General features: G+C 43.6%; 3 non-coding genes across 3 annotated transcripts; 2 read left to right on the top strand and 1 right to left on the bottom strand.

The window, feature by feature from the left end:
* Positions 1-4,817: 4,817 nt before the first annotated feature.
* trnat-agu (transfer RNA threonine (anticodon AGU)) lies at positions 4,818-4,891 on the top strand. Its single transcript has one exon. It is a non-coding gene; the product is annotated as a tRNA-Thr (tRNA).
* Positions 4,892-9,100: 4,209 nt separating this feature from the next.
* trnas-uga (transfer RNA serine (anticodon UGA)) lies at positions 9,101-9,182 on the bottom strand. Its single transcript has one exon. It is a non-coding gene; the product is annotated as a tRNA-Ser (tRNA).
* A 4,739-nt stretch (positions 9,183-13,921) lies between these two features.
* Positions 13,922-13,995, top strand: trnan-guu (transfer RNA asparagine (anticodon GUU)). The gene has a single exon. It is a non-coding gene; the product is annotated as a tRNA-Asn (tRNA).
* Positions 13,996-14,487: the final 492 nt, after the last annotated feature.

Below are 14,487 nucleotides of genomic sequence, written 5' to 3'. Positions count from 1 at the left end.
TTTTTGATTATTTTTATACCTGTCCATGACATTTTAATGATCTATGTACATGGGCCCCTAAGTCTTTTTGGACCTCCACTGTTTCGAGCTTTTCACCATTTAGAAAGTACTCTGATTTATCCTTTTAGGTCGAAATTAGATGACCTCACACTTGACGAAATTCAGAACCATTTGCCACAATTTTGCCCATTCATTTATTATATTAATGCCTCTCTGTAATTTTATGCTTTCATCTGCACTGCTTACAATGCTGCCCATCTTGGTGACATCGGCAAACTTGGAAATGTGCCTTTCTATCCCGTCATCTAATATCCGCCTGAATTGGGAAAAATCCAAATTCAGTTTCAATCTCCTCATCATCTTGAGACATTTTATTTGCTTCATGTGTGTTGCGCCGACGAAACTTCGGCATTCAGTCCACTGGAGCTCAAACATCCTCTGGCCACAATTCAGTTCTCCCAACAACAAAACTGAAAAGATGTGAGAAGCCAATTGGTAACTTTTCACGAAAAGAAGCAACACATGAGGGCTCGTCCGGGACTTGAACCAGGGACCTCTCGCATATTACTCAATGAAACGCCCTAAGCGAGAATCATACCCCTAGACCAACGAGCCGCTGTTAGTTTAGTTGTGAAGCCAGTGTAAATGTTCGTTGCGTCTCACAGCCGATCGGCCATCCTTTCAGACCATTTCGATCCATCCAATCTCGTTTTCTATTCGGGTGCACAGCAATATCAAGTTGTGCTACAACTATTTCCATTCACCAATATTAGTCTCCCTTTACCAAATTCCTTTCGAGTCCTCGACTTGAGTTATCAAGTAAGACGTTTCAGAATTAGCTGCTCTTAAACTGCATTGCTTGGGAGGATACTGAGAGTCGTGTCGATTTGTGGCACGCTCTGTTCCCTTTGCATTGCATCCGAAACATAGAATTGAATCATAGAAATGTTACAGCACGGAAAGAGACCATTCGCGCCAACGAGTCCGTGCTCGCTCTCTGCAAGTGCAATCCAGCTAGAACCAATCCACAAAGCCCTGCATTATTTTTCCTTTCAAGTACTTATCCAGTTCCCCTTTGAAGGCCATGATTGAATCTGCCTCCATCGTACCCTCGGGCAGTCCAGATCCGAACCTCTCGCTGTGTAAAAAAGTTTTTCCTCATGTCACGTTTGGTTATTTTGACAATCACCTTCAATCTATGTCCTCTGGTTCTTGATCCTTCCGCCAATAGGTACAGTTTCTCTCCATCTCCTCTGTCCAGACACTTCGTGATTTTGAATACCTCTATCAAATCTCTACAAAACCGTCTCTGTTTCAAGGAGAACAACCTCAGATTCTCTTGCCTATACACGTAACTAATGTCCCTCATCCATGGAATTATGCTGGTATTTTTTATCTGCACCCCCTCCAAAGCCTTCACATCTTTCCTGAAGTGCCATGTCCAGAACCGGACACAATAATTCAGTTGTGTTCAAACCAGTGTGTTATAAAGTTTCATCATGACAGCTATACATTTGTACTCTATACATCTATTTATAAAGCCCAGGATCCCGTATGCTTTTTAACCGCTTTCTCAATCTGCCCTGCCACATTCAACGATTTGTAAACATAAACCCCTCTTTGTTCCTGTACCGCTTTTACATTTGTACCCTGGAGTTTATATTGCCTCTCCTCGTTCTTCCAACCGAAATGTATGACTTCTCATTTTTCTGCATTAAATTTCATCTGCCACGTCGCCGCCCATGCCACCAGCCTACCGATATCCTTTGAAGACTATCACTATTCTTATCACTGTTTACAACCATTCCAAGGTTTGTTTCACCTGCAAATTTTAAATTGTGATCTGTGCACTCAAGTCCAAGTCATTAATATATATCAAGAAAAGCAGTGGTCCGAGCACTGATCCCTGGGGAACGCCACTGTACACCTCTCGCCAGTTCGAAAAACAACCGTTCACCAGTAATCTCTGTTTCCTGCTCTTAGTCAATTCTGCATTCATGTTGTTACTGCCCCCTTTATTCCATGGGCCGCAATCTTGATGATAAGCCTACCATACGGCACTTTATCAAACGCCTTTTGAAAGTCCACATACACCACATCAACTGAATTGCCCTCATCTATCCTCTCTGTTACCTCATCAAAAAACTCTTACAGGTTAGTTAACCACGATTTGACTTTAACAAATCCGTGCTGCCTTTCCCTAATCAATCCACCCTCGTCCAGGTGACTGTTAATTCTATCCCGGGTTATCGTTTCGAAACGTTTCCCCACCACTGAGGTTAAACTGACTGGCCTATAGTTGCTGGATTTAATCGTACACCCTTTTTTGGGCAAGGGTGTAACCTTTGCAATTCTCCAGTCCTCTGGCACCACCCACATATCTAAGGATGTTTGTTGATTATGGCCAGTAACTCCGCAATTTCCACCTTTACTTCCCTCAGCAACCGAGCATGCATCCCATCCGGACCTGGTGGTTTATCCACTTTAAGTACAGCCAGCCGTTCAAGTGCCTCTGCTTTTTCAATTTTTAGACCATCCAGTATCTTAACTATACCTTCTTTTGCTGAGATTCTGGCAGCATCTTCTTGGTAAAAACAGATGCAAAGTACTCATTTGGTACCTGGGCCATCCCCTCTGCCTCCATGAGTAGATCTCCTTTATCGGGCTAATCGGCCTCTCCCCTCCCCTTACAACCCGTTGAATGTTTACATGCCTGTCGAAAACTTTTGGATTCCCTTTTATGCTGGCCGTCAGTCTATAGTCATATTTCTCTGTGCCTCTCATTTCCTTTTTCACTTCCCCTCTGAACTCCCTAATTTCGGCCTGGTGAAAGAGCGCATAAAAAAAGTTAGCATTTCTTTCAGCCGGAAACAGAAAGTTACTGGTTGATTAATGGCGATTTGAACAAATATTCGTCTTTTTTACAGTGTTTAATCAGTTTTGACAAGTTAATACAGTGAACTAATACAGTAAAGTATTTTGTAAAAGTTGAATTCCTGATCGGGAACCGCCTCAGACAGCGCATTACTGCCCATCCCTGGGATACAAGATAATACCGAAGCTTTGACAACACATCGCAGGTCCCGCTGCAAAGACACAGCTTGCCAGCTGTTCAGCAATTTGGAGCCTGGATAGGGAGTTTAACGCTGAACCATCATCTCACTACCCACTTTAGTCTGATACTCTACCGACTGAGCTACCCAGGCTCGATACTACATAAGCTCCCATCGTACGTATTCATGGGAGGTCTCTGAATTATCCCTGCAGCCGTCGAGCAAGGGTGAGGTCCGTTTGATAAAATTCTCAGTAACGTGTTGAGGAGAATGCTTGTTCCTGTTGAACATGATGTAAGAAACATGGGCAGTGAACTCGTGAGTTTATAATTCTTCTTGTTTGTGCCAAATGTCTTGTCATTCGTTAGCAGCAATTAAAATCACACTTTACCCAGCGGCTCAAAAGCTGAACTTGTCCCACACGGGAGCTGGAAAATGCCTCTCGACCTTTCAGCGTAGTAACATCTGTAAGCTGAATAATTTCTTCCGTTACACAGTGACACCAGGCAGAATATTTCCCTTCCAAATTTTCCCCAAACGACACTTCCAACCGATGAATATCGGCTTAACGAAAAGAAGAATTGCTTGTTTGGTTCTTTAGATTTAAATATCTCGTAACGGCCCCTTTGCCATATGAGCTGCCGCTAAAAGCCCCCTCTCCCACTATGAACAAGTAAACTGGCACCTCCTATTGCAAGACGGCAGGCCGGAGGAACCCAAGAGCTCCCATGGGAACACTAAGAAGCAGATGCGTTATGGAACATACCAGTTGTACCTTGAACTCCAGTCAAAGTGTTCGGAGTAAAAGGTTTGATTGTTTTAGAAGACGCTCGAACTCACAACCTGGTCATTTCTGGAGCCCACACTGCTATAAATAAGTAACGCACGCTTAATAATTGTGCAACACGAGAGCAGCGCAAAACCGACAGCATCAGCGCTCCTGCCAAACAGCTTCATTTTCGGTCTCTCAATTATCTCTTCGAGATCTTTCTCAAACAGAAGCCTCCAATCCAGATGCTCTTCGATAAATAACAATTCCCGAATCAAGAGAGTTTTGATCGATCATGACTAAAGCATGCACAATTTCCTCACCTGTTCCTTTTAATCCCTGGGATGGTAAACATCAGGTCCTGGAGATTTGTCTACCTTTAGCCTAATTATTTTCTCCATTGCCGTTATTTTACTTATACGAATCCCCGTGATTTATTAACAGTTTTCCTCGTGTCTCTGCTGTGTTAGCCTCATCCATTTCTGTGACAACTGTGCAAAGTAAAAATTGAGCAAATGCCATTTCCTGATTTTCAATTACAATATCACCTCCATCTGTTTTTAAGCGGCCCAAGTTACTCTAAGCCTCCCTTCTTTCTCTTAATATACTTGTAAAAACGTTGAGAGTTGTCCCCATTTTCCCTCACAAGTTTTTCTCCTTTTTCCCTATTTGCTTCTCTGACGATGTTTTAGGTTCAGCACCAAAATAAACAACACTTCGCTGTAAAGTTCGGCTCAATAGTTCTCCAATGTCAGAGCGAGAATTGTCTGAAGCCCTAATTTATTTAATGTAACAAATACAATCACACATAATCATCCGTGTATCAACGCACTGATGGATACACAAAGATAAACACAGCGAGAAATCCAGTCAGTGTCGGAATGCACAGGTGAACGGACAAGCTGAATGGACAGAGATGAAACGGCCTGAGCCCCCAATAGTGAAGTGTCGCTGATAGATATTAGTGAGGAGGTGGGGCTACTGAATCATCAATTGGCGCTGTGGCTTAGCTGGTTAAAGCATCTGTCCAGTAAACAGGAAATCCTGGGTTCAACTCCCAGCAGTGCCTTGTGCAGCTTATTATTTTACCTAATTTGTGGAATTAAGCGACAAAGTAACACTGTGGTGTTTGTCTTTTTTCAGGTTTCAGGAGGAAACGGATAACAAGATGACTGTTCAAAAACGCCCTTTCATTGTCCAGACAGACCTCTCATAGAATGTGCCTGCCACACGATAATTTAAGGACACGTTCTTGTTTCTGGGCTCGTTGTGGTGGGGGCATAATTCACGATTTGAGGTTCAAAGTCGGAACTCGTCCAAATTTGGACCTCGACTTGTGATCTTGGCCTGCGGTACAAACGTTTGCAAATAGTAAAAATAAGTCCTCAAATCGCTCCACCTGAATCTCCAGGCCCAGATGAAATATATCCCAGGATGTTAACAGAAGCAAGGAAGGAAATAGTGGAGGCTCTGACCATCATTTTCCAATCCACCCTGGCAAAAGGTGTCGTGCTGGAGGATTTGAGGATTGCTAACGTTGTACCATTGTTTAAAAAGGGAGAAAGGGATAGATCGAGTAAATACAGGCCAGTCAGCCGAAACTCGATGGTGGGTAAATTATTGAGCACAATTCTGACGGAAAGTATGAATCGTCATTTAGAAAGGCACGGATTAATCAAGGACAGTCAGTGTGGATTTGTAAAGGGAAGGTCGTTTGAATTGAATTATTTGAGGAGGTATCAAGGAGGATCGATGAGGGTAGCGCGATTGATGTAGTCTACATGGATTTTAGCGAGGCTTTTGACAAAGTCCTGCATGGCAGATTGGTCAAAAATGTAAAAGCCCATTGGATCCAAGGGACATTGGCAAGTTGAATCCAAAATTGGCTGAGTGGCAGGAAGCAAGCGGTTGTGATCGACGGGTGCTTTTGTGACTGGAAGGCTGTTTCGAGTGGGGTTCCATGCGGCTTCGTACTCGGTCCCTGCTTTTCGTGGTACAGATCATTGATTTGGACTTAAATGTAGGGGGCATGATTAAGAAATTTGCAGATGATACAAAAATTGGTCCTGTGGTTGATAGTGAGGAGGAAAGCTGTAGACTGCAGGAAGATATCCATAGAACGGACAGGTGGATGGAAAAGTGACAAATGCAATTCAATCTGTAGAAGTGTGAGGTAATGCATTTAGTCGGGGGTGGGGGGGCAAAAAGGCAAGGGAATACACAACAAATATTGTAATTAATTTGCCATTTACACGCCCATTCTGCAATTTTACTAATGACTTCCTTTATTTTTCGCATTTTTCCTTTGTATTAACTACAGCTCGCAATTAGGTGTCCTCCCTAAATTTTGAAATTGTACTTCCGATTCCCGTGTCCAAATCATGAATGTAAATTTTGAACAACAGTGGTCCCAGCACCGATAAATTGTGAACAGCAGTGGTCCCAGCACCGATAAATTGTGCACAGTGGTCCCAGCACCGATAAATTGTGAACAGCAGTGGTCCCAGCACCGATAAATTGTGAACAGTGGTCCCAGCACCGATAAATTGTGAACAACTGTGGTCCCAGGAATTGTGATCTTGAACTGCAGTTGAAACTTTTGCATAAAAGGAAATAACGTCCCCAAATCGTCCCACATGAATCTCAAACGCTTTGGGAAGAAGTTGAATGGAAACAATCAGGACTTTACAGGCATCTCAACGACCTGAACTTTCGTTGAATGAATTGTGTTCGCCATTACATTCGACCATGAAATCGCCCTTGACGTTCATCTCACTGAAGCAGAGTGTGGCCGCTTTGTATCTGTGAGCATGTCGGTCGCGTGTTTAACTTTGATATTGATCGCTTCCCATTTGTAAAATTTCATCAATCGTCATGGAAAAGAAACCGAGAATCGAATTGTCCCTGTAAGTGATGAAGTGAAGGGATTGGTGATCCAAGCAGATCTGGAAAATGCGTGGTGCAATCGGTCAGGAGTCCCAAATCCACCCTCCAGCCACTCGGCAATCATATTAACTGAGCTTTACTCTGGCCCAGTGTCACCGCACTGAAATCGAGTATTTGTGCGGCGTGTTTTTCTTCATAGTTGCTGGTTTAAGAGTGAAGACCGGCTTGTTGGATTTTCACTCCTGCAAGTTTCAACTATTCATTTTTGACTGACTGCAGACAGTTGTTATATTGGTCGCAACAAACTCAAGGTTTAGCCCAGTGAATTATTGGTTTAGCAGGTGATCTCTTCACCTGTTCTCGGCGGTGTTATCCATTAGCGTAAAAGTTTGATGGTTCGAGCCCTTATTTTATCCTCAGGATTCATCGCCTCAAAGTTCCAGGGTTTCAACGCATGTTTTGGAATCAAGAAAATGTACCGGAATCATTGCCAGCTGAGCAGGGATGATATTCCACCATTTACCCTGCGGTCGGAAATCAGGCACATGAATCATATAAAGGAATGGAACATTGGCTTCACGGTAATTACAATTCTCCTTGACAGACAAGCCCCCGAAAGGCCCGAAGGGAGGCCGCATTCGCAGCAGGAGAGCTGGTTCGCTGTGACATGGAGATTTCTGTAGTGAGCGAGACCAGTCTGTTTCTATGTTCAGAGAATAAATTTCACACCTTTATTTTGGAAAAGCAAAACGGTGGGGATTTTTGTCATAGCCCGATGCCTTTCGTGTTGTATCAGATGTTCCTCGTTGCGTTCCTTTCATCTTGATTGGAGAACCAGTTCGGGCGCTCCTGTGATAAACAGCGACAATTGCCAGTTAATGTTAAATTTAACAACGACTCCACTGCGTTTTTAATCCCACTCTTAAGATGCAGTCTATAAAATGAAAAAAGTTCATCACATTCAAAGCATAAAAATCTTATTAAAGTTTTGACCGTCTCTCGGTAACCACGTCAACATCGCCTTCAGTCTGGAATAGAAAGTTATCGATTGATTCATGGTGATTAAAACAGGGATTCAACTACGAACAGGATTCAATTAGCTTCATGTAATTAATTTAATAAGTTCATAACTCTTTTTAAAGTTAATTCCATAACTGGGAATCGAACCTCGCGGCGGTGAGAGGACCGAATTCTCACCACCAGGCCATTGGGGAGCTCCCAAGATTGCGCACGAGACAAAGTGGAACTGATGACATTATTTTTTCTTTCGCTCTTTCATAATTCATTCAGCTCTGTGTTTATTCTCAGGCCTCTTATCTCTCCTTCTTTTCAGCTTCTGACTGCGGATATTCCAGTGGCTAAATATGAATAATATAGAACATCTCACAGCCCCGGTATATTTGCTGTTTCTCTGTCCAGTTCTGTGCAAAATCAAACTGCACGCAAATACCGACTGTGCCTCTCTCTCACTCCCCACAGAAGCAGCAGGAGATGCCACTTTAAACTGTCAGTTGCTTCAAATGATTCACGATGGACCTGCGTGACCTTGCAGCTTTCCCAGGAGCTGCATTCGGTGCGTTAATTTTGGAAACGGAAACATGTCCATCAGCAGCTTGTGGTCGTATTTTACCTCACTTTCCATTTCATGTACATGCCTACTTGCACTTGGTGATGTCATTGCCTGAACATCACCTCTGTCGCGATATTATTTCAAACAGAAAATGCCATTTTGTGCGAGCAGTTTGTCTGGCAGGAAAATGACCTGAATTACAAAGGGCCAAGTAGGAAAGGCCGCGTTGCTCTGCTTGTTCGCAGCAACGAATTTTCAGCGTTTCCTTGGGGTTTAGTGTTTAGGATTCGGCGCTTTCATCACCACGGCAAAGGTTCGATTGTCGGTCTCAACATCCGCATATTATACACTCTACCATAAGTGTACTGTACTCAAATTGCTGATTTTTTCATTGTGAGGGGAAGAAACATAAACGTGTGGACATTAATTGCGAATTCATCAGCTGGGTTGCACCTTTTCTTTTCCTACCGTCTCAGTCTTTCCATCTTTACCCTTCTCTGCTGGTGTTGCAGGTTCCATCATTCTTCGCTGTTCACGATGCCTGAGAAGTCCATCAGGAGAAAACAGGCAAAGTCAAGAGACAGAGACAGGGAGAGATTAAAACACAGAAATAAATTGTATAAATGTCAAGTTCTGCGAACGAGCAGAATTTAGAATGGAGCTTGGGAGAGATTCCTTCACGTGTCTTGCAATTTTGCAAGAGATCATTGGGCTCCGAGTTAAAAGCGTCGTTGGCGATGGAGCACCTCTCTGAGGGAGCGAACAAGGTCCGTTCGTTCAAGTTCAGATTAATTTGAATACTGAACAAATTTTAAAAAGTAGCGCTGCGAACAAGATTCGAACCTGTGCAGGGAAACCCCATTGGATTTCAAGTCCAACGCCTTAACCACTCGGCCATCGCAGCTTCAAACATCGATGATGCACAGCTATAAATCAGAATGCGTAGGGTTATCACACGAGATCTGTGACACTTTGTTCTCTCAGACAGGTTTCCAACTGGAAACTTACAGCTTGTTAATGTGCTGACTTTGCTGTCTCGGTGATAGAATTCTCATTTATCACGTGAGAAACCGGGGTTCGATTTCCGGTTCGTTTCGGATTATTTTCATTCTCCATTCATACGATCGCGTGAATTGTGCGACATTCGCCCTCAGCTTCAAACTGCGCACCATTTCGAGACATTTTCCATTCTTCACGTGTGTTGCGTCGAAGCTGGGGAGGAAAATCACATTGCAAGTCTAACGCCTTAATCATTGGGTCATCGCAGTTGCAAGCGACAAATCCGACACGGCTGCAGAAGAGAATGAAGAAGGTTCTGACAGGAGAACTCTGAGACTGTATGTTCTTTTAGACAGGTTTCGAAGCGAGCGCCTGCCGCCGGCTGCTGTGCGGACTTTGTTATTTCAGTAATAAAATTCTTAATTTCTGCTCGGGAGGCCCAGGTTCGATCACTGCCTAATAGAGGAGTATTTTTCATTCTCCATTCATGAGTTCACGTGAATTGGGATCCGTTGACATTCAGCTTCAATCTGAACACCATCTTGTGACATTTTCCTTTCTCCATGTGTGTTGTCGTCGACAGAACCTCTGCATTCTGTCCTCCATGCACTGGAATTAAGACAATCCTGCCGACTGCACCGCTGACAAGACGTGAGAAGCCAATTAGTGATTTTGAACTAAAAATGGTAACACCGCAGGGCTCATCCGGGATCTCTCACATAACAATCAGCAAATCCCCAAAGCGAGAATCATACCCGAAGACCAACGAGCCACTGATAACAGAGTGGTGAAACCAATGCAGAATTCTGTGCCACCCACAGCCGATCGGCCACCATTCTGTCCATCCTATCACTTTTTCTATTCCGATGTACGGCAATGTGAAGACGTACATTAACTATTTCATATCAACAATATTAGCCTCTCTTTACCACATTCGTTTCGAATGTGCGAGTTGTATTATCAAGTGAGACTTTGCAGAATTAATTGCTCTAAAGCGACATTGTTGTCTGTCTCGGCATCCGCAGATTATCCACTCTCCCACAAGTATAACAGTGACTACACTTCTAAAATACTTCATTGGCTGTGAAGCGCTTTGGGAGGTCTTGAGGTCGTGAAAAGCGCTTTATAAATAAAAGACTTTGTTTTTATACTGGGCTAAAAGTACTGATGTTTTCACTATGAGGACGAAGAGACATCAATATGTGGGCATTGGCTACGAATTCATCATCTGGGTTGGTCCTTTACTTTTCCGACCGTCTCAGTCTTTCGATCTTTACCGTTCTCTGCTGGTGTCGCAGGTTCGATGAGCTTTGGCCGTTCAACGAAGCCTGAGAAGTCCATCAGGGGAAAACAGAGAGGAACAGAGACAGGGAGAGATAGAGAGATCTAAGTATAGAAAAAAAGCTTGATTATCAAGTTAGCAGAATTTGAAATGAAGCTTGAGCGAGATGGAATCATACATTCATAGAATCGTTACTGCACAGAAGGAGGCCATTCGGCCCATTGAGCCTTCCCCGGCTCTCTTTAAGAGCAATCCAGTTCGTCCCATTCCCCCGTTCTTTCCCTGTAGACCCGCTAATATTTTTCCTTCAAATACTTATCCAATTCCTTTTAGAGAGTCACGATTCAATCTGTTTCCACCACCCTTTCAGGCGATGCATTCCAGATTATAACTACTCGCTGATTTAAAACGTTTTTCCTTATATCGCCTTTGGTTCTTTTGTCAACCACCGTAAATCTGTGCCCTCAAGTTCTCGACCATTCCGCCAACGGGAGCAGTTTCTCTTTATTTACTTTATCTGAACCCGTCATGACTTTGAACACTTCTATCAAATCTCCTCTGAACCTTCCCTGCTCCAAGGCGAAGAACCCCAGCACGAGGCAAATGCGGTCAATTAGCTTCAATTAATTTAATTTATTTCATCATTAAACGGACCTTTAAAGACAGGCCTTGTTTTGTGGAAGTGTGAGCTGGTGGTTTAAATCGCTGGTTTCAATGTTTGGGGCGTTTCTCGATTCGAATTTTCCACTGACAGAATTTCTGCAAATATCCATTTTGACTTGTTCAAAGAAAACCCGATTGTCGTGCGATGGAGCAAAGGATGTGAAAGAAGCTGAAAGTGAAAGTGCAGATATTAGTTTCATCACGGGGACAGGACACGTTTCCACAGGTAAGGAAATCTCACCTTCAGATTCTTTCCAGCAGAGTGGGTCATGTGATCAGAGTGACCGGGCTCCAGCGGCGCAATCGGTCCTTATTTGAGTTACAGGCTCAGGAAATACCGGGGTTTTTAATTCGAATCTCAGCAAGATCAAACAATCCTTTTCCTTGTGAACATTTCGACCGGAGTTGAATGTACAATTGATGTGTTCCAAAATTCATTTAATTATCTGAATTGCCATGTGGTTCCTCCGGACGACGCGGTTGTAAGCGCAGATGAGATGTTTCGTATTACTTGTTTACAGGAGGGAGGCTGCGGTTTTAGAGACACAAACTATGACTTTGACACATCAACAAATCGTGGGATTTAACTGGAGCTTTTAACCAGAGCCAGAGGCCGCTCAGCCAGGATACTTTCCATCCTACACTTCAGGAGCTAGTTTTACAGGAATAGAATTACTGCAGGCAAGAATTCTACCCCTGAAGCACCAATGCTGCCACGGCAGCAGGATGCATGTGTCCAGTTGGAAACCTGTCTGAAGGAACATGCAGTCTGAAGAGACGGAAGTCGAGCAGATTGACTTTCGGTCTGAGCAGATGTTGAGTCTCCTTCTTGAGAGAGTTTCGCCAATCCAGCTCAGAGTGGTTTAAGAATCATGAATTCGGCTGGGACTGGAGCCACTTGTGTAAGATCAAGTGTCGGGGACAGTTTCACATCCTTGACGGACATTAATGATCCTGTTGCGGTTTTGCTGTAAAATTTCACTTCCCAGCTCCCGAACTAAAATCCAACGCCGTTGCAACTCGAATCCACAACCTTTGAATGGCTTATCAAACAAAACAAGTGGAAGTCCAACACACTCGCCATTGCGTCACAGGGTCAGTTGCCAAAAAATCCCGAATAAAAAGAAAGACGTGTTTCTCCGGTCCAGGGGCAAAGTGACAATGGATATTATTCAAAAAACTGTCCCCTCGAATCTGTCTTTATATATTTTTTTGTAAAGCTTCGATTTTAAAAGTTATAAAAAGCCGAAATAAATAAAGTAAATTATAAGAATCGAATCCGTGATTAAGGCGTTACAACATACTTTAAGCAACTGAGTTAACCGGCCGTACTGACGGTCCATTAGACATTTTAATTAATTTCTGTACCTGAACGCTAGTTGGTAGCTCTTTCTGTACTTGGACTCCTAAATCTCTCTGCTCCTCCACAGTTCCTAGTTTCTCACCATTTAGAAAACATTCTGATTTATCTTTCTTAGATTTAAATTGGATGACCTCGCTCTCCCCCACATTGAACTATATTTGCCGCAGTTTTGCCCACTCACTGAATCGATCAATTCCCACTTTTCAACTTCCTGCTTCAATCTTCATGACTTATTGCGTCACCAGAAGGCTGCGTGTTCAAATCACGGGGTAACCGTTACTTTTCGAGCTGATCAGATTCTGGATCGTTCCGGGATGAATATTGTATCTGCTTTTTCTCAATAAACAGAACCTTGCTCTAAAGTCTGCTTCCCTGGCTCTCAAATTTCAGGAAGGCGTCTCATTCCGCCCTCGACTTTTGATTTTGACCTGCGGTTGAAACTTTTGCAAAGATGGAAAATAAGTCCCCAAATCGCTCCACGTGAATCTTAAACGCTTTGGGAAGACGTTCAATGCAAACAATCAGGAATTTAAAGGCACCTCAATGACCTGCACTTTCTTGGAATGAGTTTTGTCCGCCATTGCATTCGACGGTGAAATCGCTCCCGGCTTTCATCTCACTGAAGTGAAGAGTGTGACCGCGTTACATCTGTCAGAGTGTAAGTGACGAGTTTGGGGTCGGTATGGGTCGTTTACAAATTTTGAAATCTCACCAAGCAGCAGAGAAAAAGAATCTTGGAATCAAATTGTCCCTGTCAGTGATGAATTGAAGTGAATATCGCTCCAAGCAGATCTGGACAACTCGCAGTGCAGCCGCACAGGAGTTCCAAATCCACCTTCTCGCCACTCGGCAATCGCATGAACTGAACTTTACTCTGACCCAGTGTCAGCGCGCTGAAATCGAGTATGTCTCGGCCACACTTTTTCTGAACATCATGGTTACTGGTTTAAGAGTGAAAACTGCCGTCCGCTTCACTGTAAGTGCAAGAGACATCTTTGTAAACACCGAGTCGTGTCACAGACCTGCTCGTCGGACCTGCTCATTTCATCTCATCTCATTTTCAGCAAACCTGAATATTACTGGAATAGAGAATGGCGAATCACAGCTCGAGACATCAATCCTCTCGACCACGAGGGGACTGAGTCTTCCAACACACAGGTGTTTAATGGCAAGGTGAGTTTAATGTTCAGGAATAATAGAGCACGGATTTTCACTCGTGCAAACTTCACACACTTTATTTTGGAAAAGTAAACTGATAGTGGAGAGAATTTATTTTGATCGCTGCAACCTGAATTTTTAGTTAATTGAATCAGGAGTTCAACAGCAAATGTGTGCTGTTTCTGTGGCGCAATCGGTTAGCGCGTTCGGCTGTTAACTGAAAGGTTGGTGGTTCGATCCCACCCAGGGACGGTGGGGAAACTTTTATCTTCATGGTCTCGCATTTCCTGGTTCTGATGTTTGTTTTGGCTGCAAAACAAATGCCCGCTTTCGATGGCCAGCTGAGCACGGCCGATCTTCCACCATTTCACCTGTGATTGGCTTCGCGGAAATCTGAATTCTTCTTCACAGACAAGGTCCGAAGGTTGCAGGAGAGCCGCTTCACTCTGACATGGATATTTCTGCAGTGAGCGACACCAGACTGTTTCCACAATAAATGTCACTCCCTTTTATTTTGGAAACGCAAAATTGTATTCACATTCCGATGGGTTTCAGTTGATTTGTGAGAGATCATGAAAGGATCCTGCAGCGCTGCCTTGGATAAAAACAACAGTTCTAAGCCGCATTTCAGTCGCGGCAACAAATCCCTGCATCCGAGTATCTGCACCCTGCAATCCGAGTATTTGCACCCTTACACCGGAATATCTGCACCATTACACCGGAGTATCTGCACCATTAAATACG

Source organism: Heptranchias perlo, chromosome 20 (assembly GCF_035084215.1).
Source record: "Heptranchias perlo isolate sHepPer1 chromosome 20, sHepPer1.hap1, whole genome shotgun sequence".
NCBI classification, from domain to species: Eukaryota; Metazoa; Chordata; class Chondrichthyes; order Hexanchiformes; family Hexanchidae; genus Heptranchias; species Heptranchias perlo.
Note: the sequence above shows the minus strand (reverse complement) of the source record. Positions and strands in the feature narration are given on the sequence as shown.